Below are 26990 nucleotides of genomic sequence, written 5' to 3'. Positions count from 1 at the left end.
CTCAGTTCTCTCTCTCACTAGTGTCTAAGTGAGCAATAGAAATGCTCTTTGATATTCAGACATGTTTTACAAAAACTCTTCACTGAAATGTTTTCCACAGTGAGACAGCACATAAGATGGCACATGACCCAACACCGTTACTCTGATTCCCATAATGAAAAGTTGATTTATTTATCAGTTTTCTTTCAATGTTTATGATCACATAAAAGAAGAAACCTTAATTTAGTGTTGGCGTATATTTAACACTTCTTACAGGTCCCCACCCTCCCTCCATTTTTCATTTATTTTTTAACAGAGAGAGTGTCTAGGTCTCACATTCAGAGCCTTTAGCACAAGGTAGCAATGTTTACATAAGTTTTAAAGCATTTTTTTTATTCATTGTATATATATCGTGTAGCTTCCATCTATTTAAGGCAAACAGTAGATTCTTTATCCATCTACAGTAGTGATATAATCTCGTAAAATAATAGAGTGAGTCCGGTTAAAGAAAAATATTACATAGATACCGATTTGATAGTACAGCCGAAACCATGTGAGTTACTTAAGAACAAAGTTTGGGAGGTCCTGCTTTATTATAAAGCAAATAGATTATTGGGAAACATGGAATAATAACCTGTGAGCACTAAATATTTTATCAAGGCAGAAAAGCTAGTCATCACACAACATTGTAAATAAGAGGTTAATGTTCTGGCCATACAGAAGTGAGTAGGCATGTGTGAGTTAGAGTTTTGACTTGACATTTTCCACCATACACTTATATGTGGTTACCAACAGCATTGGCTTCAACATCTTTGAATGTGAAGAAGAATGTGAAAAAAATAAATTTGGTTGTTTTTAACCTGGACGTTTATCATTTGTCTGATGCACAGTGTCACAGAATCCATTAATAAAAGGGGTTAAAGATTACGCCCTGAGAGGCTGGCAAAACAGTTCTCAAGTGCATTACTCAGCTCGAGGCAGACGTCACAAGGGGAACTGGCTGTCGTTTTAAAGCTAGTGGGTGTAAAACTTGCTGTTTCTTTCTATTTGTCTGTGAGATAATTCTGGCTCTCCCTTTCCCTCTAGGACATGGCTGCCAAAAAGAATTAATCCCATACCTACCCCATTCATGATGACCTCGGAAACAGGAGAAGCAAACGTTTCTTACTGTTAACCAGAAGCATTTCCCCCAAATGACTGCAAATAGCACAAATGTCTGTTCCATTGATAGATAATTCCAGTGACACTTTTTTTTTTTTTCAGCCAAGTAGAGATAGCGTCACAGCAGGATAAAGTGGGCTGGAGTCACTAACTTTGACGTTCCAATCCTGGATCTCCCACTGCCTAACTCTCTTCTCTCAAGCCAGCCACTTAACCTCTCTTTTGAAGTCAGCTTCCTCACAAATGAGACCAGCTCACGTGTACTTCTTGTCTAAGCACCAGATAAGGCAGATAATGTACAGAGGCAGTAGCTACAGCTTAATCCACAATGTAAAAGTGCTTTCCGGAAGGGCTTCTCCCCCACCCCAGGATTTCTTAAATTACTAAACTTCATATGCTGTCCACCAGTGTCAAAGGCGACAGCCAAATAAAAGGCCCGTCCTTGTACTAAAGACCAGGCCTTTCCCTGATTATGGACTTATTTTAATCATGAACCTTGATATACTTGTAGAAAAAGTTGACTTGTTTTTCTTCATATCTCCCTGTTGGTGGGTATCGTTTAATGGGAAATTTTTCAGTTTTTTTTTATTTGCTTTTAGTTGTATTTTGCGTGTATGTATTTTTAGTTTTTTAGTTTTCTGATTTTCCAGATATCTACAGAAGACTCGAAATATCCACCTTACTTTCCAGAGAAATAGTTTTTATAAAACAGAGATGCCATTTGTTATCCATAAAACATGCTCTTTTTTTGACATCTCCTGTAATATAGAGAAGACATATTTGTGTATTTACTTGGGCTGAGAAGAGATAGCAAAATTTAGTCTTGGATATGTATAGATAACACTGTTATCTATTGCCTCCACCATTACCAAAGAACTGGGTTCAGTTAGAATAGGTATTTGCTGAACAGTAAGGAATACTAAGAGATATCTTGTGTGGGCAAATTAGTTTGTGTACTTGACCCAAGCAGTTAGCACAGAGCAAAAGGGACCCAGTTTCCTGGAACCCTGTATCATATATTGTTGACTCCTGCTAGTTATTTCTTCTATGCAGACTCTCATGAACTAAAAAAGCAAATTGACTTCCAAAAGTTAACCTATGCATGAATAAAAGCACAACATACACAGAATGTTTTAGTCCTTCTGAATTCTTTGATGTTCCATCTCTAATAAGGAACTAACTAGATTAAATTTAAATTCTTCAGATATGAAGTAAAACGTATTCAATATATTTTACAACTTTTGAGACTGTAGAGATAAATGATTATTTTGCAAAGTGGTTTTTGAACCTTACCTTGATTCTGAGGGTTCAAAGGAACAAATTATGGTTGAGAAGACTGATAAGAACCCAATATGTGTTGAAGATTGAAAAGCCTCAGGGACATTTTTTGTGTCTGATTTGACCAAATCTGTTGACCATTTTAGCTTTTCATCCATCTCATTAGAAATAGTTTTCAACAGGGGCACCTGGGTGGCTCAGTCAGTTAAGCATCCAACTTCAGCTCAGGTCATGATCTTGGGGTTTGTGGGTTCGAGCCCCGCATCAGGCTATGTGCTGACAGCTCAGAGCCTGGAGCCTGCTTCACATTTCGCGTCTCCTCCTCTCTCTGCCCCTCCCATGCTCATGCTCTGTCTCTCAATAAGAAACAAACATTAAAAAGAAATTTAAAAAAATAGTTTTCAACAAAGATAACCATTATGCAAATTACAAGTGGTGTGTTATGTGCGTGATTAGGTTTTCCATTTTTCTTTCTTTGAAGCTTTAAAAAAAATATTTTGGTGGTTATTATAATGGAAGTCCACTTTCGTACTGGATTTCCTTCATTTCTCTTTAACCGTGATTAAAGAGCTGAATCTCCACCAAGGGGGAAGTAGCATTGGTGCTAATCCCAACTTGGCAGAATTATTGGGTTCCACCCCAACAGTCACCAAAACATTTGGGTTTAGTCAGAATACCAATTCATCACTTCATAAAACCAAAGCTCTTCTCCATCCCACAGTAACCTGTTCATAGACCGTAGGAAGAGTGAGAGAGATGTGAATAGACTCACTGAATAATAGGGCCTGGCCCTCTCAGACGTCAAAAGAGATCTGAGAACCTTCCATTTCTTAAGGCTCCTGGAGTATTAAAACAAGAAGAGGAGAAGAGGAAAAATGCCAGAACAGCATAGAAATAAAGTGTAGCACATTTTAAGTGCTTAAAGTCATGCTTTAAACACATGAAATATAAAATAACCTTTCTGGAAGACAAGATCAAATGGCCAGATTTGAGGCTGTTTGTGATTATAACAGCCCTAGCTAAATGGTTTTACTAAAGACACCTAGCTCCCAATCATCATAGCTCCTGCTCAGGGGCTGAATGGAAGTTCCAGGATCATTTAGCCTCATTTGATAGATATAGATTAAAAAAACTGAGGCCAAAGAGTGCAAATTATGTGCTTTAGAGTGCAGTCAATTAGTTGCAGATCTCTGCAACTCTGCAGATCTCTGTATACTCTCTGTGCAAATGGAAGGCACAGAGGAGGTCTTGAGTGGGCGAAATGACTACTAGCAGTTGATAAGGTGATGAATATCAAAAGCAATATTGCAGGGAAAGTAATTGTTGGGCAAAGCCACCATAAAATGGACTGAGTCATGGCCAGATGTGGCCAGATGTGGCTAATCAAGACTCCTGATTGACATTTCTGCATGATTTCGGTGAGGGCTGCATTTATGACACTACTTCATAAGGCGAAATTGGAGATTCCTTATTTCCAATACCCTTATTCTGTGGTTAGTTCTCTAGTTGGAAATCTGTGTGAGATCCTCACGGAGACGGGTGTTAACTTTTCCCATTGAATTTCTAAGCTAGGAAGCTGGGACTCTTAGGAGTCGATTTTGACTCAGTCTTTTGTGAGACACTCTCATCTTTGAGTCATGCTTTAATAATTTGGATCTCAGCAATGACTTTATTTATCTTGGGGAATTTTACTTTTCTGGACAACCAGAATAATTCCTCTCTTAGCTATCAGAAGCAGACACTGGAAAAGCTGCTTTCTGTGTCGTTTTCATACTGTTAGGATTCTGGGCTCCTTAGTAACTTGGCCAACTGTCTTGAATCAAATGTTAGGCGAGTGCTATTGGCTCTATCTCCTCATAGATCATTTCCAGCTGTTAGAACAACACAAATATGAAATCTTCTGATCCAGGAAAACTTGAAGTTTTCATTAGATCCCCATACAAAGATTAGATGCAATGATTAAAAAGAAGTATCAATCCCCTGTGTTTGGAGGGTGATGGGATATGGATAACATCACACTGTTAGTGGAAATATAATTTGTTAGAATCATTCCAGTAGGCAATTTGACAATATGTATCAAAAGCCTCAAAATGTATATATTCTCCAATTCAAGATGGCAGACTGACCACATGCATTGGCCTCTCATTACTTCCAAAACCATATTTACTGAATTAAAAGCATAGAAATGTAGAATAAAATCTCCCTTATACATGTATCTCTCAAGTTCAGTAAGGAAAATGGAACCAATTGGTTCAATAGAGAGAGCTCAATATAGGCACCTATTTATGAAAGTGTAGGAACATCTAAAAAGCCAGATGGATTTGCAACATCAGGGGCTACTGCCTCCACTGGACTGGGGGGCCAAAGAAAAAAATTAGTATTGCTAGAGCTCAAGGCCCTTCATGGTGAGAGGTTGAACCATGAGAACGGGGCTGCCTGGAGTCAGGAGGTGTTGGACAAAAAAGAAGAAACCACTTCTAGAGATGCTATGCTGCCAAGGGCAGAAAGAGAAGGGAGAAATATATTGCCTTCTTCCTTCTTCTCTCTCCAATATCCTACCAGTGCTTCCCACTGGCTGAACCTCCATGGAAGCCAGTTGGCATGGAAATGTCATTTACAGGAGCTGGTCACTGCTCTGTGATCGAGAACAGAGCAGGGAAATGTTGAGTAATGACTAAAAGTAAAAAAGCAACTGCCTGGAACAACAGACAAGAGAGAATGGGAAGTGTGTATGTCACTAAAGATTGAGCTATTTAATAAATTACTGGGATACAAAAAGTAGATGAGAGCCATTAGATAGAAGAAAAGGGCAGAGCAATTGCCAGCCTAGAATACACTTTGACAGCTCTGTAAAGGAAGAAAGCTAATCTGCCCTGTGGAACCCCTGACATGCCTTGGGTATAGAGTCAGCAGACACAACAGAGGGGAGAGTGAAAGATGGAGCTAAACAGAGAGAGATTCCTCAAAGGTCTGAGTGTATCCAGAATTCTTCAGTCAGCACCCTATCTCCAACATATATAAACACAGTAAGCAGGCAGTTGGCATTATACTCCCAGTCAAAATATATGGTGACTCCTTTCTAAAGTAATTGGGCAAACTGGGAAAAGATAACATTTCTACATTTGCTGATGCCTCAGAGGGAAGCCATTATCATTTTGGCACTGTGCAGGCACTCAGCCTGGGAGCCAGTTACCACTCCCATTGATCCTCAAAGTTTACTGGCCCACACTGCCTGGCGCAACCCAGGAAGCAATTTCAGAAGAAGGGGAGAGGCCTGCTAGGAGAACAGTCTTCTGCCACTACAAAAGCAGAATATCTATTCCATCTACCCAGGCCTGCTTTCTTAATAACAGAGAGAAGCCACTAGAATATGAGGAGAACTAGCAGTATAAAAAGAAAAGTATAAAATTCTAAAAAACCAACAAACAAAAAACAATCTTGGAGGAAGTTGAAATGATTCAGGGAACAAAAAAATCATCCTTAGAAATATTTGCAAAAAGGTTCAAGAAAATACTACCTCTATAAAACAAATAGGAGAATGAGAGAATGAGAAAGCACTCTTAGAGATTTAAAATATAATTGCCAAAATAAAAAAATTAGTAGAAATACTAAAAAACAACAAAATCAAAGGAATCTCTCCAAACATTAATCAAAGAGCAAAAGATGGAAAATATGAGAATGAACTCAGAGGACCTATATTCAACTAATAAAAACCTCAGAAAGAGAGAAAGAGGCAAAGTGTTTAAATTATTCAACCAGATAGTAAAAAGATACGTGCCAGAGCTAAAGAAGGATAAGACTCTGGTTTACAATGGCTCACCTAGTGTCCAACCCAATGAATGGAAACAGACCCCCCACCTGGACACATTGTATGGGAAGTATCAGAACAACATAATTAAAAAGAAAACCTTACAAGCCTCTAGGAAGAAAAAAAGCCACAATTCACAAAGGAGAGAGACTCAGACTGATACATTTAAAGTTCTGAGGTAAAACTTTTTACCCAGAATTTTCTGTATTTGAAATATATATATTTGAAACTGCATTTCAAAAATACAAGGACTTAGTACATTTATCACCTATGTGTCATCTCTCATGAAGCTACTTGAGTGTCCTCAGCATAGAAGATCAGTAACCAAGGAAGGCAGGAACAGTAGTTCTGACCCAGGAAAGGGATAAAGGGATGTTCCAGGTTGCCACAGGCCTCAGAGCCACCGGTCCTGAGAAGAATGAGACAGTACACCCCAGGGGGAGACTTCAGGGACAGTCTGTGCCTTACGGAATAACTAATATGGCTTAGAATGTGGAAAAAATAAAGGGCAAATAGCAAAAGGGATGGGAGTAGGAAGTAATAAAAATTCCAGAGGAAAGGTTATACTACACACTCTTGATCAAAATGTGACAAAAACTAATGCCTTGATTTTAAGGAATCCATAGACCTTCATTCTAGAAACAAAATTCTTTGGGTGGCTTAGATTTCTGTACAAGGGCCCATGGAAAAAGCACTGGAAGCCTAGTGCATCAATTGGCATGGTGTGTATCTGTTTTTGTATGAAAGAATTAACACTGGCAGATCAGTTGGTTGGATTTCTATTAAGAGACAACCTAATGACATAACATGAAAGGTTTGTTTGTATCTGCTGTTCTCAGCAGAGAACAGAAATATTGGCTACTTGGACTACATGTCAAAGCAAAACTAACAAAAGATGGCACAACAACTTTCTGGGGGGAAATACGGAAAAAAAAATGGAAGACTTTCTCAAGTTTTAAGGAGTGGTCAAGACCAAGAAACACGGTCAAAATTGGAAAAAAATGAGAATTTAGTTTTATAACCTAAAAGGAACCAATAGTAAAACTAAAAGTAATATAATAAATATTCAGGTGGAAGGAGATAATGAAAATGAGCAAATCCCTGTCTTCATCTTGAGGAGTCACTACATATTGTCTAAAGTAGTTAGATAGAAGAGTACATGTATTAATCTAGATCCTTCATACACAAAAATGAGGTATTAACGTCACCTGTTGGAAAAACCCCGTCTCAGCCCTCCCCCTCCCCCCACCCTGCCAACTGCAGAACTCCTGAAATGGGATCTGCATTTTAACAAGATCCATCAGTGTTTCATCTGCACGTTAAATTTGAATAGCACTCCTTTAAAACAGTACTTCTTAATTTTGGCCATGCATTATTAGAATTGCCTGCAAAACTTTTAAAAATACATCATTTAGAAAGGGGCAAAGCCCAGGCCCCCACTTAAAGAGATGATGCTTTAAAAGGGATAGTGTACAGAAATCAGTATTTCTTCTTAACAGCTTCTGAGATAGTTCCAATGTGTAGTCATGGTTGAGAACCAGTGATCTAGAAGAACTATGGTAAGTGACAAAGAGAATGAAGACAAAAATATTTTAATTTTGTTTCTGGATCTATGAGGGCATTGGGCTGAGGATGAGGAAGCGTGGAAAAGACTTGTTTTAAATGAATAAACAAACAAACAAAAAGCAGAATCAGACCTATAAATACAGAGAACAAACTGATGGCTGCCAGAGGGAAGGAACGTGAGGGGTTGGGCAAAATGGGTGAAGGGGAGAGGGAGACACAGGCTTCCAGTTTTGAGATGGGTAAGTCGAGGAGTACAAGCACAGCATGTACATTGTACATACAGTCAATGATATTGTAATAGTGATGTAATGGGACAGATGGTAGCTACACATATTGTGAGCAGAGCATAATATATAAACTTCTCTGAATCACTACGTTGTACACTGGAAACTAACATAACACTGTGTGTCAACTATACTCAAAAAGAAAAGAAAAAACATTTTTTAATAAGAAATGTTACAATATTTGATCTGTATCTTGCACATGTGTTACTTGAAATATAGGTTTCTTTTTAAGCATACAGCCTTCCGCTCAGAAATTCTACTTATAGGATTGTTTTTAAGAAAATAATTGATATATTACACAAATATTTATGTTCATAATTTTAAGAATTGTAAACAATGTAAGTGTTCACTTAAAAAAGTGATACCTGCACAACCATGTTTTTCACAACATTATTCACAATAGCCAAGACAGAGAAGCAACCCAAATGTCCATTGGTGAATGAACAGATAAACATAATGTGATGTATGCAGACAATTATATTTTTTTCAGCCTTAAAAGGGAAAGAAACTGTCCCATGCTATGACATGGATGAATCTTGGAGATATCATGCTAAGTAAAATGAGCCATTCACAAAGAGACAAAGATTGCACGATTCACTTGTATAAGGTATCTAAAATATTTAAACTCATAGAGCAGAATGGCAGTTACCAGGGGCTGAGGGAGAGCTGTTGTTTAATGAATTTAGAGTTTCAGTTCTATAAAGTGAAAAAGTGCTAGAGATTGGTTTGAGAACAATGTGAATAAAGTCAACACTGCTGAACTGTATACTTAAGATGGTAAATTTTATGTGTTTTTTACCCCAATAATTTTTAAAAAGTATGTATTTTGGTAAACAACTCTGTGTATGTTTGAATGTATAGTAAAAATTGTAGATTATGCAACAAAGTGGTTGTATGGCTTGCAAAGCTACAATTGAGACTGCTTCTCTTCACTTTCTAGATTCTTTGCTATTTTAAGAGTAAGCACAAAGTATTGTTATAATTAAGGGGAAAAAGAAGAAGCTGTTTCCACTTTGAACAATATAAAACCAAACTTTCGTTGGAGTTTACAATGACTGAATGACTCATATACTGCGCTCCCTTATTTGCCAAAGAAGCAATTACATTCTCCTGAGGAATTCAAGGCTTCACATCCCTTTTGGAAATGGTTGTGTAGTGTCTGGATCTTCTGGGACTTCTGAATATTCTCTCTAGTCTTGGGGAAAAGAAGCAAAAACTAAGTAGCCCTTTTACACATGAAGCAGAAAAACTGGTTAACGTCATAGAACAGATTTTGTCTCATGAATTCCTTTAGCTTCAAGGAATAGTAAAGCAGAGGGGACATTGGGAAAAAGGAGAGGAGGAAGGGGCATGGAGGAGTTAATTGCTCTGGACAGAACTGCCCAGCCCAAGTGTATGTTGACATTTTAGCTCTGTGTTACCACTGTTTTCTCTTGACCCTCTCTGGGTATCCTGAGTCACAGTGACAAAAATGTGGGTCATTACATCACAACTGTTTTACGATTATTTGTGTTTGCACGTTTGACACTTGTGGTCCATTGCTAATGCTATATTGTGCTGAGACGGCGTCATTAACCATTTTTCTTTTAATTTCAAAGCCTGGCCTAATGAAATATCTATAAAAGTGAAAAAAAAAAGAGTTAAACCAGAAGATCTTTAAGATTATTAAAACCAAATGTTTAAAAAAGGAGTTTCACTGTTAATGTCAAAATATCTCTGTGGCTCTGTAAAGCTTTTAGATTCTACCAGATACTTAAGTCCATCAATAAGCTAATGTACATTGCGATCAGCAAATCCATGGATCATGCTTGTGCGGGAATTCTTTTGTGTTATCTAACTCTTCTAATAAGAATGGCTCCATACATCCATGTTGAGTGCTTTTTAACCTCACAAAAGTTAGATAGCATGGCAATAATCCTGGCAATCAAGGGTCTAAAAAACACAAAAGTTATTAAAGGTATCACAGAATGAACAGACCAGTTCTTCATTCTGTTCAGCAGAGCACCAAAGAATTTAACAAATCTTATCTTTAATCTAATGTTGGAATTGTGATCGTGGACTATTTCTCTTCTTGTTATTAGGCCTGAGTGGAGAACTTTGGTTTGTCATCATTTTTTTTATGGAATAATCCTGAAATACCACATTCCTGGTCCCTCTTTTCCTTTCTGTAATCAGTCATTCCTCAATTTAGAATACATCTTCTATCCTTTGAAGAGAATGAAAATACTCGGTGAAGATAAAATAGTTTAATAATTTAGTCATGTTTTTTACACTATAAGTGACCCAAGTTTTTACCTACTCACATAATCTTTTATGACACTGGTTGTTAATATTTTACAGTCAGGCAAAAGGACAATTTACAAAAGTTAATGAGAGAAAGAGAGGGAAAGAAAGGAGGGAAAGAAGAAGGAAGAAAGAAGAAATGAAGGCAAACAATCATAGAGCTAACTTTTCAGATAAGTTCAATATAGGCAATGGTTCAGACAATTCAATTGAGTGTCTACCCCAAACCCAATTGGAATGAATGTTCAGATCTATAAAATAAAAATACAATACAGATAAAAATAGCCTCAAGTTGTTTTATATAATCTGTAAGGATGTTTTTCCTAAACCATAGAGGTAATATGTTGCTACAGTTTTTCAAACTGGTATTGTAATTTTTAAATAATTCCACGCAAAGGAAAACTAAACCCATTTTCTCATTGCCTCCAGTATAATTTGGGTAGCAAGCCACACCACATTTTTGAGTGGATTTGTGCTGAGTTAGGAAACATTCTCAATATCTGGGTCTTTAAAAATTATGCTAAGCTTGCAAGTCCATAGCAGATCAAAAATAAGAACTGTCTTAGGACGTTTGTTGGTTTTTCTATAGTTTATATGTAGCCAGCTGGTTTCTGACCTCTTTGTGTAAATATCCAGCTTTTCACATAATCAGATTCCATATTACCTTGTTATGACATCATTCTGGTCAGACTTTGATCCCTTACTAACTTTTCCAAACCATACACATAGACTTAAATAACGATAAGAAGATTGCTACTTATCCACAAAATACCACTGCTTGGTGGTGGTTAAAAAGACAAAAAAAGTATACACCTATATGCATACATGTAAATACACATCTTTATACATTTTTATATGTGTAGAGATATATATGCATAATAATGAATAGACCTACAGAAGGGTTAGAAATACACCAAAAAGAAAAGTATATTTTATTTGATACTAAATTATTGAATTTTCAAATTGTGTATTGCTAGTGACATACACATTTAAGTTTCCTCTTTCTGCAGTTGTTACCAGTTGATACTTTTGTTCAACTTGTATTTTAAAAGCAGGTGAATTGAAATGTAGAATTTGAGACCTTGTTATGTATTATTTTTTTCCACAGATAGATGAAAATAAAGGTTAAGCTGTATTCTTTGCTGATCCGGAAGCCTGGGTATAAAAGACGCAATGATCTTGTAAATTACCCAGAAATGGCTTCTTTAGTGTCTGATCAAGATAAATGACACAAGGCAGCTGTAAAAAGAATTCCCACTAGCCACTGACCCATAAAACAGTGGTGTCATTTTTCTTTTTTAGAAAAGTATCAAAATCAATTTAAAATAACACCAAATCTTTAGAGTTATAATTAAGTGTCCTAAATTATGCTTCATAGGATATTATTTTAACTACTATTATTTTTTTAAGTTAAAATACATTAAAACACTGATTGCTAGAGAACTTTGATGTCTGTGAAATATGAATCATTTTTCTGTGGGCCCACTGTATTCCCATTACCTAGAACAGTGCCTGGTACATAGTAAGTGGTAAGTAAATATGGTTGAATGAATGAATTAAAGAAATAATATATTAAGATAATAACAATAATATATTAACTCATGTGGAAATTTGGATAATAAAAGTGATGTCACTCACACACAAAAGACAAAGGTACAGAACTAATAGATACATTGGTAATGAATATTTATTGACCATTTTTTTATGTGTTAGGCATTCTACTAAGTGCTTTGCATGCATTTTCTTATATAATGATCTAAATAGTCTTATAGAAAATAGTGATTAGGCTATCTCACATGAGAAACTATGGCCCAGAAAACAGTAATGCCTTCAAGGTTACAGCTAATAAATGATGGTGCCTAAGTTAAAATTCACATCATCCTGGCCCAGAGTATACATATTTTAACAACTGTGTACCTGTCTCTCAATGTACTGTGTTTTCATGCTGACTTTATGGTCCCTATGATCATTGATAGACTGTAGCTACAAAGAAAAGAAAAACTATAAAGCTTCTGCACAGCCAAGGAAACAATCAACAAAACTAAAAGGCAACCAATGGAATGAGAAAAGATATTTGCAAATGACATATCGGACAAAGGGCTAGTATCCAAAATCTATAAAGAGCTCACCAAACTCCACACCCGAAAAACAAATAACCCAGTGAAGAAATGGGCAAAAAACATGAATAGACACTTCTCTAAAGAAGACATCTGGATGGCCAACAGGCACATGAAAAGATGTTCAACGTCGCTCCTTATCAGGGAAATACAAATCAAAACCACACTCAGATATCACCTCACGCCAGTCAGAGTGGCCAAAATGAACAAATCGGGAGACTATAGATGCTGGCGAGGATGTGGAGAAACGGGAACCCTCTCGCACTGTTGGTGGGAATGCCAATTGGTGCAGCCACTCTGGAAAATAGTGTGGAGGTTCCTCAAGAAATTAAAAATAGACCTACCCTATGACCCAGCAGAAGCGCTGCTAGGAACTTACCCAAGGGATACAGGAGTACTGATGCATAGGGGCACTTGTACTCCAATGTTTATAGCAGCACTCTCAACAATAACTAAATTATGGAAAGAGCCTAAATGTCCATCAACTGATGAATGGATAAAGAAATTGTGGTTTATATACACAATGGAGTACTACATGGCAATGAGAAAGAACGAAATATGGCCCTTTGTAGCAACGTGGATGGAACTGGAGAGTGTTATGCTAAGTGATACAAGCCATACAGAGAAAGACAGATACCATATGTTTTCACTCTTATGTGGATCCTGAGAAACTTAACAGAAACCCATGGGGAAGGGGAAGGAAAAAAAAAAAAAAAAAGAGGTTAGAGTGGGAGAGAGCCAAAGCCTAAGAGACTCTTAAAAACTGAGAACAAACTGAGGGTTGATGGGGGGTGGGAGGGGGGGGAGGGGGGGTGATGGGCACCTTTTGGGATGGGCCCTGGGTGTTGTATGGAAACCAATTTGACAATAAATTTCATATATTGAAAAAAAGAAAAAAACTATGCTTTACTAATTCTAGAAGAATTAAGGCTCTCATGATATATTGGGTTTTATATCAACAGATTAAATATTTTTATTATGTACAAACTTAAAAATCAATTACAGTACATAGGAATTTTTCCTGCAAACACATTTGCACAAATGGGAAAAGAAGTTCCTGTAAGGATTTAACTGTTGCATTTTTTGCATAATGGTAAAAAACTGGCAACAGCCTCAGGGCAACTTGGTTAGACGTTAAGCCAATTATGAATGTGTAGTGGATGGCTACACAGTTATTAAAAAGATTGACAAATGGCATTCCAAGGTTGAAAAAAAAATAGCAAACTGTTCATGAGTACTGCAGATTGTGGAATCAAGTAGATCTGCTTTCATCCTAGCTCATGCCCACTTACCAGATATATGACCCTAGGCAGTTACTTAGCCTTTGCGGGCCTAATTCTCCTCATCTGTACAATGTGGATACTAATAGTATATATACCACAGGAGTTGTAAACAGTATTGGTAAAGGAGATGTAGGGCAGGGGAAGCTTATATGCAGCTTCAGCCTATGTTTTTTTGTCTTGGTGTCATAGTGTTTTAAGTATCTGGATTCACATAAGTAGGCAATTACCAATGGCAGTGGCAAAGAAAGTTGGCCAAATTGCTGGCCAGAGTGACAACATTTTCAGATTCTTTTTTTTTTTAAATTTTTTTAAGCTTATTTATTTTTCACAGAGAGAGAAAGAGAGAAACAGAGCATGACTGGGGGAGGGGCAGAGAGAAGGAGACAAAGAATCTGAAGCAGGCTCCAGGTTCTGAGCTGTCAGCACAGAGCCCGACGTGGGGCTCCAACTCACAAACCATGAGATCATGACCTGAGCTCAGGTCGGACTCTTAACCGACTGAGCCACCCAGACACCCCTGTTTCTGCTTTTTCTATCCTGTTTCATTGATCCATGTGTCTATTTTTGTGCCAGTACCATACTGTTTTGATTACTACAGCCTTGTAGTATAACTTGAAATCTCGAATTGTGATGCCTCCAACTTTATTTTTCTTTTAAAAAAAAATTTTTTTTACTGTTTTATTTATTTTTGAGACAGAGAGAGACAGAGCGTGAGCAGGGGAGGGGCAGAGAGAGAGCAAGACACAGAATCCAAAGCAGGCTCCAGGCTCTGAGCTGTCAGCACAGAGCCCGACTGGGGGCTCGAACTCATTGACCACGAGATCATGACCTGAGCTGAAGTCGGACGCTCAACTGACTGAGCCACCCAGGCGCCCCCAGATTCCTTTTTTAAAAGACTGTTTCTGATAAATATTTTAGATGCCACAAACTGTATCCCTTTCAATGACCAGTCTAATTCTACTTTATATGGCATATTCAGTGGATCTTCAATCAGATTCTTTTGTTGAATGAGGAAATGTTCATCAAATTTTGTTTCTCAGGGCAGAGAGAGATGACTGACCATGCTTTTTCCCTTGAAATCAGTAATGTGTTAATTACACATCACTAAGTAAAGGAAGAGAGACAAACATTTCGGGCACAAATCAGCTCTCTGCATCTAACCCTTAAACTCCATTCTCAGTTGAAGCTTTCTTCCTGACATTACATTGAAAACAGTCATAGTTTGGCCAACAGAATTGTCAACTAGCTTCAGGGGAAAAAAAAAAAAAAAAGCTAAATAAGCCAGCTCTCTGAGCCAGTCTTTATTGAGGCACAATGAATTCATTAATCTTATTCAGAGTTTTACCTTTGTCCTCATGTTTTTGTTTATTTTTCTTCATGAATAAAAACATGTTTGATTTTATTTTTTAATTTTTAATTTTAATTTTCAGTTGAGTATAGTTGCCACACAATGTTATATTAGTTTCAGGTGTATAATATCGTGATTTGACAAGCTTATATATTATGCTATGCTCATGACAACTGTAGCTACCATCTGTCCCCATTCATTGCTATTAGCATATCATTGACTGTATTCCTTGTGCTGTGACTTTTATTGCCATGACTTATTCAATCCATAACTGGAAACCTGTATCTCCCACTATCCTTCACTCATTTTGCCCACCGTCCCACTTCCCTCCCCTCTGGCAACCATTGGTTTGTTCTCTGTATTTATAGGTCTGATTCTGCTTTTTGTTGTGTATTTTTTTTGTTTTTTTTTTATATTCCAGTTATGAGTGAAATCATATGGTATTTGTCTTTTTCAGTCTTATGCATAAGATCTTCTAGGTCCATTGATGTTGTCTCCAGTAGCACCCCCTCTTTCTTTTTTTATGGCTGCATGAAGTACATTGCTACTGTGTTCTAGTTGGTCAATTTATTCCTCACAGGGGACTTTTGCAATTCTTAGCACGTGTATATTATTAGGGATTAACAGATAAGTAAATACATTGTGATATTGAGAGTGAGCGTTCTTACCTTCAGAGAAAGAAGTTGCAGATAAAGGAATGAAGTCTAGAATGAAAGTGGCCATGCTGGATTAGTGTCTGAGAGATCAGAATGAAGCATGTTTGTTTTGATAGTAAGTGGATAGAGTGAGCATAGATATTTAAATACATATTTGCATATATATATATATATATATACACACACACAGATAAAGAGATACATAAATAAATATGTATAATACATACTTACATATGTGTGTATGTGTGTATATGAGTCTGATTAGTCAAGGGGAAGACAGCAGAGCCCTCAGCAGTTCCAGCAGGTTTTCTGAAGAGAGAACCATGTGACTGCATGTACTACTGTGCCAGAGTGGTTTCTGGGAGTAGTCATGGCTCACAAGAGAAGATAGAGCCACATCTGCGAATAACACACCCATGTTCCCAATTTATAACGCCAAATACCAATTGTAATCTTTTATTTAAAACAGCATTCACACCAGTGTTCATATTCTAGCACTGCTTTAGTTAAGTAATGTTAGCTGCTATAAAAATCTCAGTGGCCTAATACAAGTTTATTTCTTGCTTTTGTCACTCTCTAATGAGAGTTGTCAGGGTGGCTCTGTCCCATCCAGTCATTCGAGAACCTAATTTGCTTTCTTCTTTAACACGATATTGTCTTGTGTCATCGAGTAGGTGGGTAAGGAAAGAGAGAATAGAGGATCCCAAGAGAGGTTGTTAAGAGATGAGTCACGTCGCTTCTACCCACATTTCATTGGTAAGAATGTTAAGAGGCTAGCAAATGTGATTGAGTGCTGGCCCTAAGTAGAAAAGGAAAGTCATGTGTGTCTTTGGGCACTGGCCTTCTCTACTACAAAAACTATAACCAATTTCATCCACTGTATTTTTGTGGTAGGGCTTATAGGCGTCAATAAATATAGGAGATAACCTGGGGCCAAAGGGAGAAAGTCTCTTGCAAATTAGCTTGTAGGACTCTGCTATACTCACCTGTCTTCTTGCCAGCCCTCTTTGCTATGATTTTGCTTCCTCATGAGCTTGGCTGGCAAACCTGGCTCCTGGCTTTAAATCAGCTTCATCTTCAAGCTCTCGTGCTAATCCTTTAAATTCTGTCCAGGAAATATCCCACCATAGCTCTCCCGACCCCTAAAGTACTCATGATTATACTTGAGAATGTACTTCTTTGTCTCCCCAACACTAGCAGAGTGAATTGCTATTGCTATAACTATTGCTATTAACAATAGTTATTGCTATTAACTATGCAAATTGAATTAGTTACTAGAATTGACTATGCAAATTGAATTCTAAGTTAATAGAATTGCTATTAACTATGCAAATAGTTCTTAATTTGATTTTATTAAAAATAAAATCATGACTAATTTCTTTTTTTTTTTTTAGTTTTATTTATTTATTTTAAGAGAGACAGAGAGCAAGTGGGACAGAGACAGAGGGAGAGAGTCCTAAGCAGGCCACGCACTATGAGTGCAGAGCCCGCTGCGGGGCTCGAACTCACAAACCAGGAGATCATGACCTGAGCCTAAATCAAGAGTTGATGCTTAACCAACTGAACTACCCAGGTGCCCCTCATCACTAATTTCTTAAAAGGTGTGTTTTAACACTAACTTTATAAAATACTGAGACATGGAAATGCAAGATTGAAATCATAATCTTCAGTATTTGTGTTGGGTAATATAATCTATATCCAAACCCTCAGAAAAATGCTCTAAAGAACCCCATGAGCATGTTAAGAGAACTAAATGGCTTATCATGGATGGGTCACCCCAGCAAAGCATTTATCAATTTTACCGTGCTTTCTTTGGGAGCACAACCTTGCTTTTAGTGTTAAAAGAAAAATTTGGCTGATTTCTAATGAATCTAGTCAGAAGTAAAGGTTAAGACTTTAGGCTCTGAGACAGAGGTCTTGGGTTTCATTAGCTGTGTGTCCTTGGGCAAGTAACTTAACCTCAACTATAAACAGAGATAATAACAGTAATTACCACATAGGGTTGATGAACGTATTAAATGAATTTAATCCTCGTAATAATGTTTTCGTTTGGCTACTATTATTTTATATTGATACACATAAAAAATTTAGAGTAGTCTTGGTATATATTAACTAATCAATAAGTATTAGCCACAATCATCATCATCATCATCATCATTATACTCACTGCTCCCAATTAAGAAAGAACTTTTGCGGGGCACCTGGGTAGCTCAGTCCATTGAGCATCCAACTTTTGATTTCAGCTCAGCTCATGATCCCAGGGTTGTGGGATCAAGCACCTGTCAGGCTCCACACTTAGAGTGGAGCCTGCTTAAGATTCTCTCTCTGCCTCTGCCCCTCTCCCCTTCTTGCATGTCCTCTCTGTCTCTAAAATTTAAAAAAGAAGGAAAGGAAAGGAAAGGTGATTGGAGGAGAGGGGTGAGGGGAGAGGACGGGAAGGAAGGGGAGAGGAGAGGAAGCACTTTTGCATTTTAAGCTAAAAACTATTATTTCTGTTTTGAGATAGTTGAAAACCATAGACTGTGGTCCAGAAAGAAATGCTGCAACACAAATTAGTTGTTAACACATCCAGTCATCAGCAGGCTTGTGCCTCATCCGTCCATCTGTCCATCCAATGCTTATTATGTCCTTACCGTATGGCAGTATTGTAGCTCTCCCACCTACTAGCTGTGTGCACTGGAGCAACTTTCTTTAACTCTCTGAGCTTGACTTTCTTCATCTGAGAAGTGGAATAATATCTGTCTTTGCTATGGAGAATAAATTAACTTACAAATTTTATGAAGGAATGGCATAGAGCCTGACCGATAATAAGTACTCATAAATAAGTTGTAATTCTTACAAAAACTAATAGCAAAAGGTCTTTGTATTGAGATATGGTGCTTTCATATAGTTTTTTAAACTATAGATCTTTATATGTTAGTAAGTGATAAAATCAGTTTTTTAAAAGAAGCAACATTTTTAAAAACCAACATTTAAAAAATAGAACAGGCTACAGTAGAGTAGTACTAACTAAATGAAGAGATTAAAATAGAACAATACAGATAAGAGTGCATCACATGTACTGAAACATTAATTTCACCCATATAAATACCTATATGTATATGGGTGTTGGTTGTGTGTGAAACTTATTTCTTACTAAGGATTTCAGCCAAAAAAGTTTGAAAGCTCTTTAAGTATGTAGGTAGTGCTATATTGCTATTGTAATTGTCCAGATCAGAACTTTGTGTTTGTTAAGAAGAACTTTGTGTTTGTTAAGAAGAACTTTGTGTTTGTTAAGAAGAACTTTGTGTTTCATAACTTCTATTGTCTTTATAATATCTTTACCAGCAAGTGGCCGAAATGGCACATACAGGATTTTTAAATCAGTCCACACCAAGCTTGCTTGGGGGTTTAGTGGAGATGATTAAAACCATTACCTAGGAAAAAAAAAATAGGGTTATTGACAGATTGCATTCTTTTCTGTGCTACTTCTGCTCACTGTCATTCTGTAAAATAAAAAAGCCATTTATAATGGACATAAGTCACATGGATGTAGGGTCCTTTGGAACATTCTGCATGAAAGCTGCCTCCTCTGAGGTGTAGGGAAACCCAGGAGTCCGCTGTTGTTTCTAGTGTACGTACTGACACAGACTAAAGGGAAGAGAGCTGTCACCAGTGCCTGAAAAGCTGGGGGAATAATTGCCATCTTCTCAAGAGAGCCCTTTGCCCTAAAAGCCTTCAATTCCAGCTCATCTGTCTTTAGAGTTTCTTGGGCACATAGGCCTCCTGTCTCTTTTTCCAAATTAAGGGCACTCAGCAGAGCTGCCACACTGGGCACTAATGAATTCTCTGAGACTAATCTACACAGTAATGAGAACTGGAATCTGTCACTTACTCTCCCAGGAGGTAACAGTTCACACGCCGTTACATCACCCTATTAAAATAACTTATTAGCTGTGTTGCTTGTCTGCTACCATTCATTAAGAAGGTGTGACCAAAGAGACATGTATTTGAACAAATGATGAAATTTAATTTGAATTGTTCTCCGTTTTGTTTTTATGGCCGAATGCACACATGGTGTAAGTAAATTTAAGCATGTTATACAGATCATAGGTACCTTAGGGAAGTGTCAACACAATTATGACTTTTCACCAACTAGATGAAAGAGAAGTTAAATAAGAAACTGCATCTCATTCAAAATGTGTGAAGAACCTGTACGTTCCATTCCCTGCATTTTTGTCTCCCAGGAAATATGTATGTTTCTGGAAGAGGCTTTCATTACAGGCATAATGTGTTATGCCATGAAATAATTGATAAATCATTGAGAGCTAAATTGGGGAGGATAAATCTAGATGGAATAATAAGTTAAGTACAATTTTTAAAAAATTAAGTTTATTTATTTTGACAAGAGAGAGAGCATGCAGGGTAGGAGCAGAGAGAGAGAGGCGGGGGTGGGGGGGGTGGGGGGTGGAGAGAGAATCCCAAGCAGGTTCTGTGCTGACACACTGCAGAGCCTGACACAGGACTCAAACTCAACGAACCAAGAGATCGTGACCTGAACCAAAATCAAGAGTTGGACGCTTAACCAACTGAGCCACCCAAGCGCCCTGGTATATAATTTTTATCACTGATCTACCAAATTATATAAACATTTATTTGCTGTTTATTTTTGTCAGTATAATATCTCAGAGCATGGGCTTTGACCTTATATGGAGATTACTTAAGTTTCAGTTCTTCGTTTTGGTAGTTGTGTGGTCAAAGAGGATATTATTTAGCTTTTTACCCTCATTTACTTCATCTGTAGAATGAGAGTAAAATGGTATCTATCTTACACTTGAGTTTGTTGGGAGGATTAAATGTGCTTAAAAAGTGTTTGGCCCATGGTAAATATTCAGTAATATCTATTATCATTATCATAATCACCATCATTATCTAGTCTTCCTCCTCCAAGGAAAAAGTCAGGAAGAGATATTTTTTGCACTTTTTTTTTTCCTTTTGATGCAGCTGTCTGAAAACGGCAACTATAGAGTATGGCTCAAAAAATATTGGAAAGCAGATCAATGCGTTTGTAAGCTCAGCAGCCCCATCAACTGCTCTGTAAGCCCATCCCCAATCACCTTTCTTTGAAGAAGAGCATTTCTGGCAGGTAGTGCTATTAGTTGCGTTATTTTGTTGTGTTATTAGTTGTGTCACTTTGAGCAGGCTTCCTTAACTCTCTAAGCTTCGTGTTCTTCATCTTTAGAAAGGGCGTGGTCATACCTCCTTCATTGTGTTGGTGCCGAGATGGAGTCAAATGAAAATAACTTTATAAAACATTTTTCAACAAGTCTAAGCATGTATTTATATGCTCAATGTATAAATCCTCAATAAACTGCAGTTTTTAGGATTATTGTTACTCATAATGCTGCTCACTACTATCTGCGAGACACGGCTCTGGATTATTTTCTAAAGCTGTCTACATGCAAGCTGTTCCCTTTCTGCGCTTGCCTAGTCTCTCTTATGTCCTCAGAGCCTGCAGTCTGAGGGGGCTGCCTGGAAGTGCACTGGTTATAGAAGAGAGCTTTTCAAACTAGACCATATCATACTTAAATACAATCTATAACTTTGGCCTCATTCGCTCAACCTTCTAGCCAACTATACAAAGTAGCCTATGTCAATGTCCTAGTTGTTTTATTAATAGATCGTTAATTGGATTAAGTGTTATTTTAACAGTTTTAATAATAACATTTGGAATCATATTATTGGTGAACAACATAAACCACTCATAGTCTTTCTAAACTATTGGAATTAAAAGGATATTCCAAAAATAACAATCACTTAAGCATAGTCATTTTATAATAGGTAGGTTTTTAAAGTTAATTTTGTACTTTCAGAGTCAAATTAAATTCATGAACAACTAGCAATTGAAATTGCACCCAAATGCTATTTAAAACAAACTGGATTCTTTCTTATATTTGGGGACTTGGCATGCGGATGTCCTGAGGAGTTTTATAGCCACGTGGTGCATACAAAACGAGGTGCTGAATTTTCATCATTTTGCCTGAACTATGTCTTTCCAGATTTGTGTTTCTCACAATCATCTAAAATGCAATATAGTTTAGTTAAAAGCAAATTCTTAGTAATAATCTTGAAAATACATTTAAAAAGTATCTCCACTTCTGTTCTTGTCTAGTCTCAAACATTCTTCAAAAGACAGCTCACCATCTTGAAGTAGAAGAAAAAAATACTTATAGTAATATGACAGTAACAGCCAGTACTTTCCACATCCTGCCATGGAATAAGCCCTTTGCACATATTAAGTCATTTAATACCCATATCAACCCTATAAGCTAGGTACTATTTTTATCTCCATTTTACACTGCAGAGAATTGAACTGCAGAGCAGTGGAGTAACTTGCTGAGGTCGCACAGGCAGCAAGTACAAGACTCAAGCAGGACTCAAGTACAGGACTCAAGCATCAGGTTATCTGACCACAATTGTTACACAGCCAGAGCTTTTTCCTATTGATCAACATCAAACTTATGGCACTTCGGTGGGTGATGAAAACCTCTGTTTTGGGATACAGTACTACCATGTAATTCCTAACAAGGAAAAACAAAAAACAAACAAACAAACAAAAAACCCACCTTCTCTCCTAATGCCTGGTTTCTCTCAAAATGAGCTATATTTCTTTCCATTTGCATGGTCTGGACTAATTTGCATGATTAGTTTGGATAAATCAGGTAAGAGAATATAAATTTTTAAATTATAAGCTTCTGACTCAAAATTGAATGAATTCTTGGTTTTTGAAAGTGACATGGTGACTATTGGATTATTTTAAAAGATCTCTATAAGTCTTCTAGAGAAAGGTGGCTACAGGGATATTATGGTTGATGCCCTCACATGCAGCAGCCATGTGGTTTGGGAGGTAACCCTAATTCTAGAGGCAGCTTCTGATTTGACCCAGCCTATTACAATAATTCTACCTTCCTTGCTAGCATTGCTTGGGGAACCAGTGTTTAAGCCAATCGGAATACAACATTCCCCTGGCTGTCATTTGCTCTGCAATCCATAACCAAAATTGGCCCAGTCAGACTCAGTGGAGAGACTTAACCATATGGTTGCAAGGAGCTACTTTCACTCTCACTGCAGAAGGAGACTTGAGATAAAGTTAAGGTTGTAGACAACAGAGGAGAAAGGAAAGAGCCTCGATGTATGATGACCAGACCTGAAAGCCCAACTACCTTTTTTCTTTTTTCTTTTTTCTTTTTTTTTTTAACGTTTATTTATTTTTGAGACCGAGAGAGACAGAGCATGAACAGGGGAGGGGCAGAGAGAGAGGGAGACACAGAATCTGAAACAGGCTCCAGGCTCTGAGCTGTCAGCACAGAGCCCGATGCGGGGCTCGAACTCACGGACTGTGAGATCATGACCTGAGCCGAAGTCAGACGCTTAACCAAGCCACCCAGGCGCCCCAGCCCAACTACCTTTAACTGCCACTTGAGGTAGGGGGAAATACATTTTTATCAGAGTTTAAGTTTGTTTGAGTCTGGCTTTCTGTTCATTTGCAGCTCAAACATGGCCAGGAAACACATTTTCACTCCTTAGCACCGGCTCTATGGTCCTGGTTTTAAAGGGGCAATTATTTGTGCATTTTGAATTACTGATAATTCGGTTCAAACATATGACTGACCCAAATTGGTATCCACATTTATTAAGCATGTAATGTAACTCATGCCAGTCCTCATGTAGGAGCTTACATATACATTATCTAGAAGTACCTTCACATCGGATTCAGGGAGAGGGATAACCACATTTTCTAGATGAATGAGGTTCATTGTGGTTGAGTAACTTCCCTCGAATCTCAGTGTTACTTGGTGGAAAATTCTTACTTGAGATCAGGTGCTATTACCCTGGTACTTTGATTTGGGTGATTCAGGGCAGGAAGGATGGGAATGCATGAAGAACTTCAGAACATTTCATTTGGAGGCAATATCTATTCATGGAATAGACCATTACTGCTCACCTTAAACATTATGCTCTATCACTTTTCCCCCATATTATATCTTGTGGAAAATCACCAAAATCATAATAAGTATAACATTTTATAATTCCATGTAACTTGAAGTAGAAATATCTATTCTGGCATAGTTAACACATTTCTCAAGCTTCTTTCCAGCCACATAATAAAATTATGTATAGCTATATATGAAAAATATATGTAATATAAATATATGTAGATATAAATCTGAAGCATATTTAATTTAGCTTTTAATTTCTTTATTGTCTCATAATTCCCCCTTTCTTGGATTTGCTGATGTAAAACATTCTAATGCAGTTCTAAATGGGAAACATTTGTTACTCATTCTAGGGCTGCATACTGAATTAGGTTTGGATAACATAGCAAATCCAGATGATTATCACACATGAAAGTGAAGCAATCCAATGTAACATAATGTCAATCATAGACGACCAGGTCTCTCTAGGGCTTGATTTGTTGCTTTTTAAAGCCTGAAGCTCTTTAGAGAGTGCTACTGCAAATGCTCTTGATTCTTACGGAACAATTGGTCTAGAAAGGTAAGAACTCAAATAACCAAAAACATTTCTTCTGCTTTTCTCATATAGTGTTTTCCCCCCAAGTGTTCCATTTTAAAGCCAGAGAACTTACATCTGTGGCAGTTACATACCTCAGCATGAAATTAATTTTTACCATTGCCGACAACTGGTGCTCAGGCCCAAAAGCGCCATGCATGTCCAGAGATATTGTCAACCAAGAGCTGGCTCATAAAGCTGGGCAAATGCAGAACTTGGAGGAAGAGGATAAGTTGACTAGTTAAGCTAGCGATGACTTAACTTCAAGGAGCTCAGTACCAAGTAGAGGCAATGCAAGCCTGCCCAAAGTGTCTTGGGTTGAAGAGAAATTCCGATGGATATTGATAGATACTATGTTAAAAAGTACATAGAATTGCCTGAATTTATGCATATAAAGAACCGGGTGTGTGTGTGTGTGTGTGTGTGTGTGTACCATCCTAGAGGATGGGTAATCTACAAAGCACACCTTGGGAAGTGTTGGGCTGTGGCATGGCAGAGGTTCTGTTTGAAATAGGCTATCTACATTATAATAAATAGAATACAATGGAGAAAATTGGTTTCTCTCTAACTTTTTTGTTTGGAAGTATTGTTCTGTATCATTATTTATGGTGAAATAATAACATTTCACAGAGCATATAACATTACTTTTTTGTTAAAACAAATTTTTTTAATGTTTATTTTTTGAGAGAGAGAGTGCGAGCAGGGGGAGGAGCAGAGTGAGAGAGAGAGAGGGAGACACAGAATCCGAAGCAGGCTCCAGGCTCTGAGCTGTCAGCACAGAGCCCGACGCGGGGCTCGAAGTCACTAGCTGTGAGATCATGACCTGAGCCGAAGTCGGCCGCTTAACAGACTGAGCCACCCAGGTGCCCCACATTACCTTTTTTCTAAATAATTTTGTCTACATTTCTTCTTTTACTCTCAGGGAAACACAGAGAGTATAATTAGGACACTTGTGTTCTATTTTGCAGCAAGAAAATGATGCAGAGAGAAGGTAAATGCCTTTTACAGTCAGCATAAATGAGATTAGGGCATTGGAAAACTAAGGCTCACAAGCCAAATCTGGTCTGCAGCTTGTTTTTATATGATCTGGAAATGAAGAATTTTTTTAAGGTTTGTTAAAAAAATAAAAAGAATATTTACTATCTGACCCGTTATGAAAAATTATGCAAACCCCTGGACTAGATTATGTTGTGGTAACAAACAAAGTCTGTATCTCAGTGGTTTTGCCAAAAAATATGTTTCTTGGTAATACTGTATGCCCAACAAAGGCTGCCAGGAGTCTCTGCTTATCCAGATGATTCAGGAGCCCAGACTGACAGAGACTCCATGTCATTATGGCACAGTGACAGACGGAAAGGAAACGTGATGAGATGAACACTGGCTCTTCAAATTTCCACTTTGGTGTGAAACATCCCACTTGTGCTCACATTTCACTGGCCAAGCAAGTCACGTGGCCTCATGTTACTTCAAAGGGGCAGAGAAGTGCTATCCTACCTTGTGCCTGCAAGAAGGAAATCAAAAACCTTTGGTGAACACCAGTGTTAATAAAGGCAGGGTGTACAAATGTGCTCACACACACACGTGTATAGAAAGCTAGTTCAAGAAGAAATTAATTAGAATCCATATCTGTGAAAATTTGTTTATTGATTCCCTCCTCTCTCTCTCTCTCTCTCTCTCTCTCTATATATATATATATATATATATATATATATATAGTTGTGTAGATATCTCTATAACATAGTTACATAGAGAGCTCTATTACATGTATATATAGAGAGAGAATCTTATCCTATATGGAATTCCATATATATAAACACATAATAGATATCTCTATATAGATCTATCTATCTAATGAAAAATACTAGTATTAGAAGGAAAACTACACTTGATTCTAAGGAAACATATTTTATAAAGAAAGGTGTGGTTAGGAGCGAGCGCCTGAGTGGCTCAGTCGGTTAAGTGTCCGACTTTGGCTCAGGTCATGATCTCAGAGTCCGTGAGCTCAAGCCCCATTTTGGGCTCTGTGCTGACACCTCAGAGCCTGGAGCCTGCTTTGAATTCTGTGCCTGCCCCACTTACACTCTGTCTCTGTCTCTCAAAAATGAATAAATATTAAAAAATTAAAAGAAAAAGAAAAAGAAAAAGGTGCAGTTAATAGTGACAGATCCAAAGTGTGAGGTTTTTATAGTTTCTGGATAATCTTTCCATCGTGTACTTCGTCCTCTATATTAAAACTTTTCTTTTTTAAGTAAAAGCCTTATATAATTTTGAAATCATGCTAGATTATTTTTTATATGATCTCATGTTGGAAATAGTTGCTCCTGTGACAAAGGGAAGTCCACCGCATCACCACCCCCCACCACACACACACACACACACACACACGGTAAAGAACATTCTTGTTTTCTTTTGTTGTTATTTTATTTATTTATTTATTTATTTATTTATTTATTTATTTAGAGCACATGCATGAGAGCGGGGTGGGGACTAGGGAGAAGGAGAGGGAGAGAATCTAGCACGGAGACCAATGTGGGGAACTGTCTTATGACCTTCAGATCATGACCTGTCCTGAAATCAAGATTCTGATGCTAAATCTACTGAGTCCCACAGGCACCCCAAACTTCTTGATTTTCAAAAGGCATTATGAATTTTCATTGTCCTTACTCCATGCCTGCAT

At 37.5% G+C, this 26990-nt stretch overlaps 1 protein-coding gene across 7 annotated transcripts in view; it reads left to right on the top strand.

Moving 5' to 3' along the window:
- The window catches only part of XRCC4 (X-ray repair cross complementing 4), a 317922-nt gene that overhangs the window by 246763 nt on the left and 44169 nt on the right, over nucleotides 1–26990 (top strand). For 2 of the 7 annotated variants that reach the window (XR_013556204.2, XM_060637753.3), the window contains one exon: nucleotides 1066–12529. The exons of the other annotated variants lie outside the window; for them this stretch is intronic. The gene's annotated coding sequence lies outside the window, so the exon portion shown is untranslated. Of the gene's footprint in view, nucleotides 1–1065; nucleotides 12530–26990 lie in introns of those variants that run through there. 7 annotated transcript variants of the gene reach the window in all.

The sequence above is a fragment of the Panthera onca genome, chromosome A1 (genome assembly GCF_046562875.1).
Source record: "Panthera onca isolate mPanOnc1 chromosome A1, mPanOnc1 haplotype 2, whole genome shotgun sequence".
Lineage (NCBI taxonomy): Eukaryota > Metazoa > Chordata > Mammalia > Carnivora > Felidae > Panthera > Panthera onca.
The sequence above is the reverse complement of the archived record's forward strand: the minus strand, read 5'-3'. Positions and strand labels throughout refer to the sequence as shown.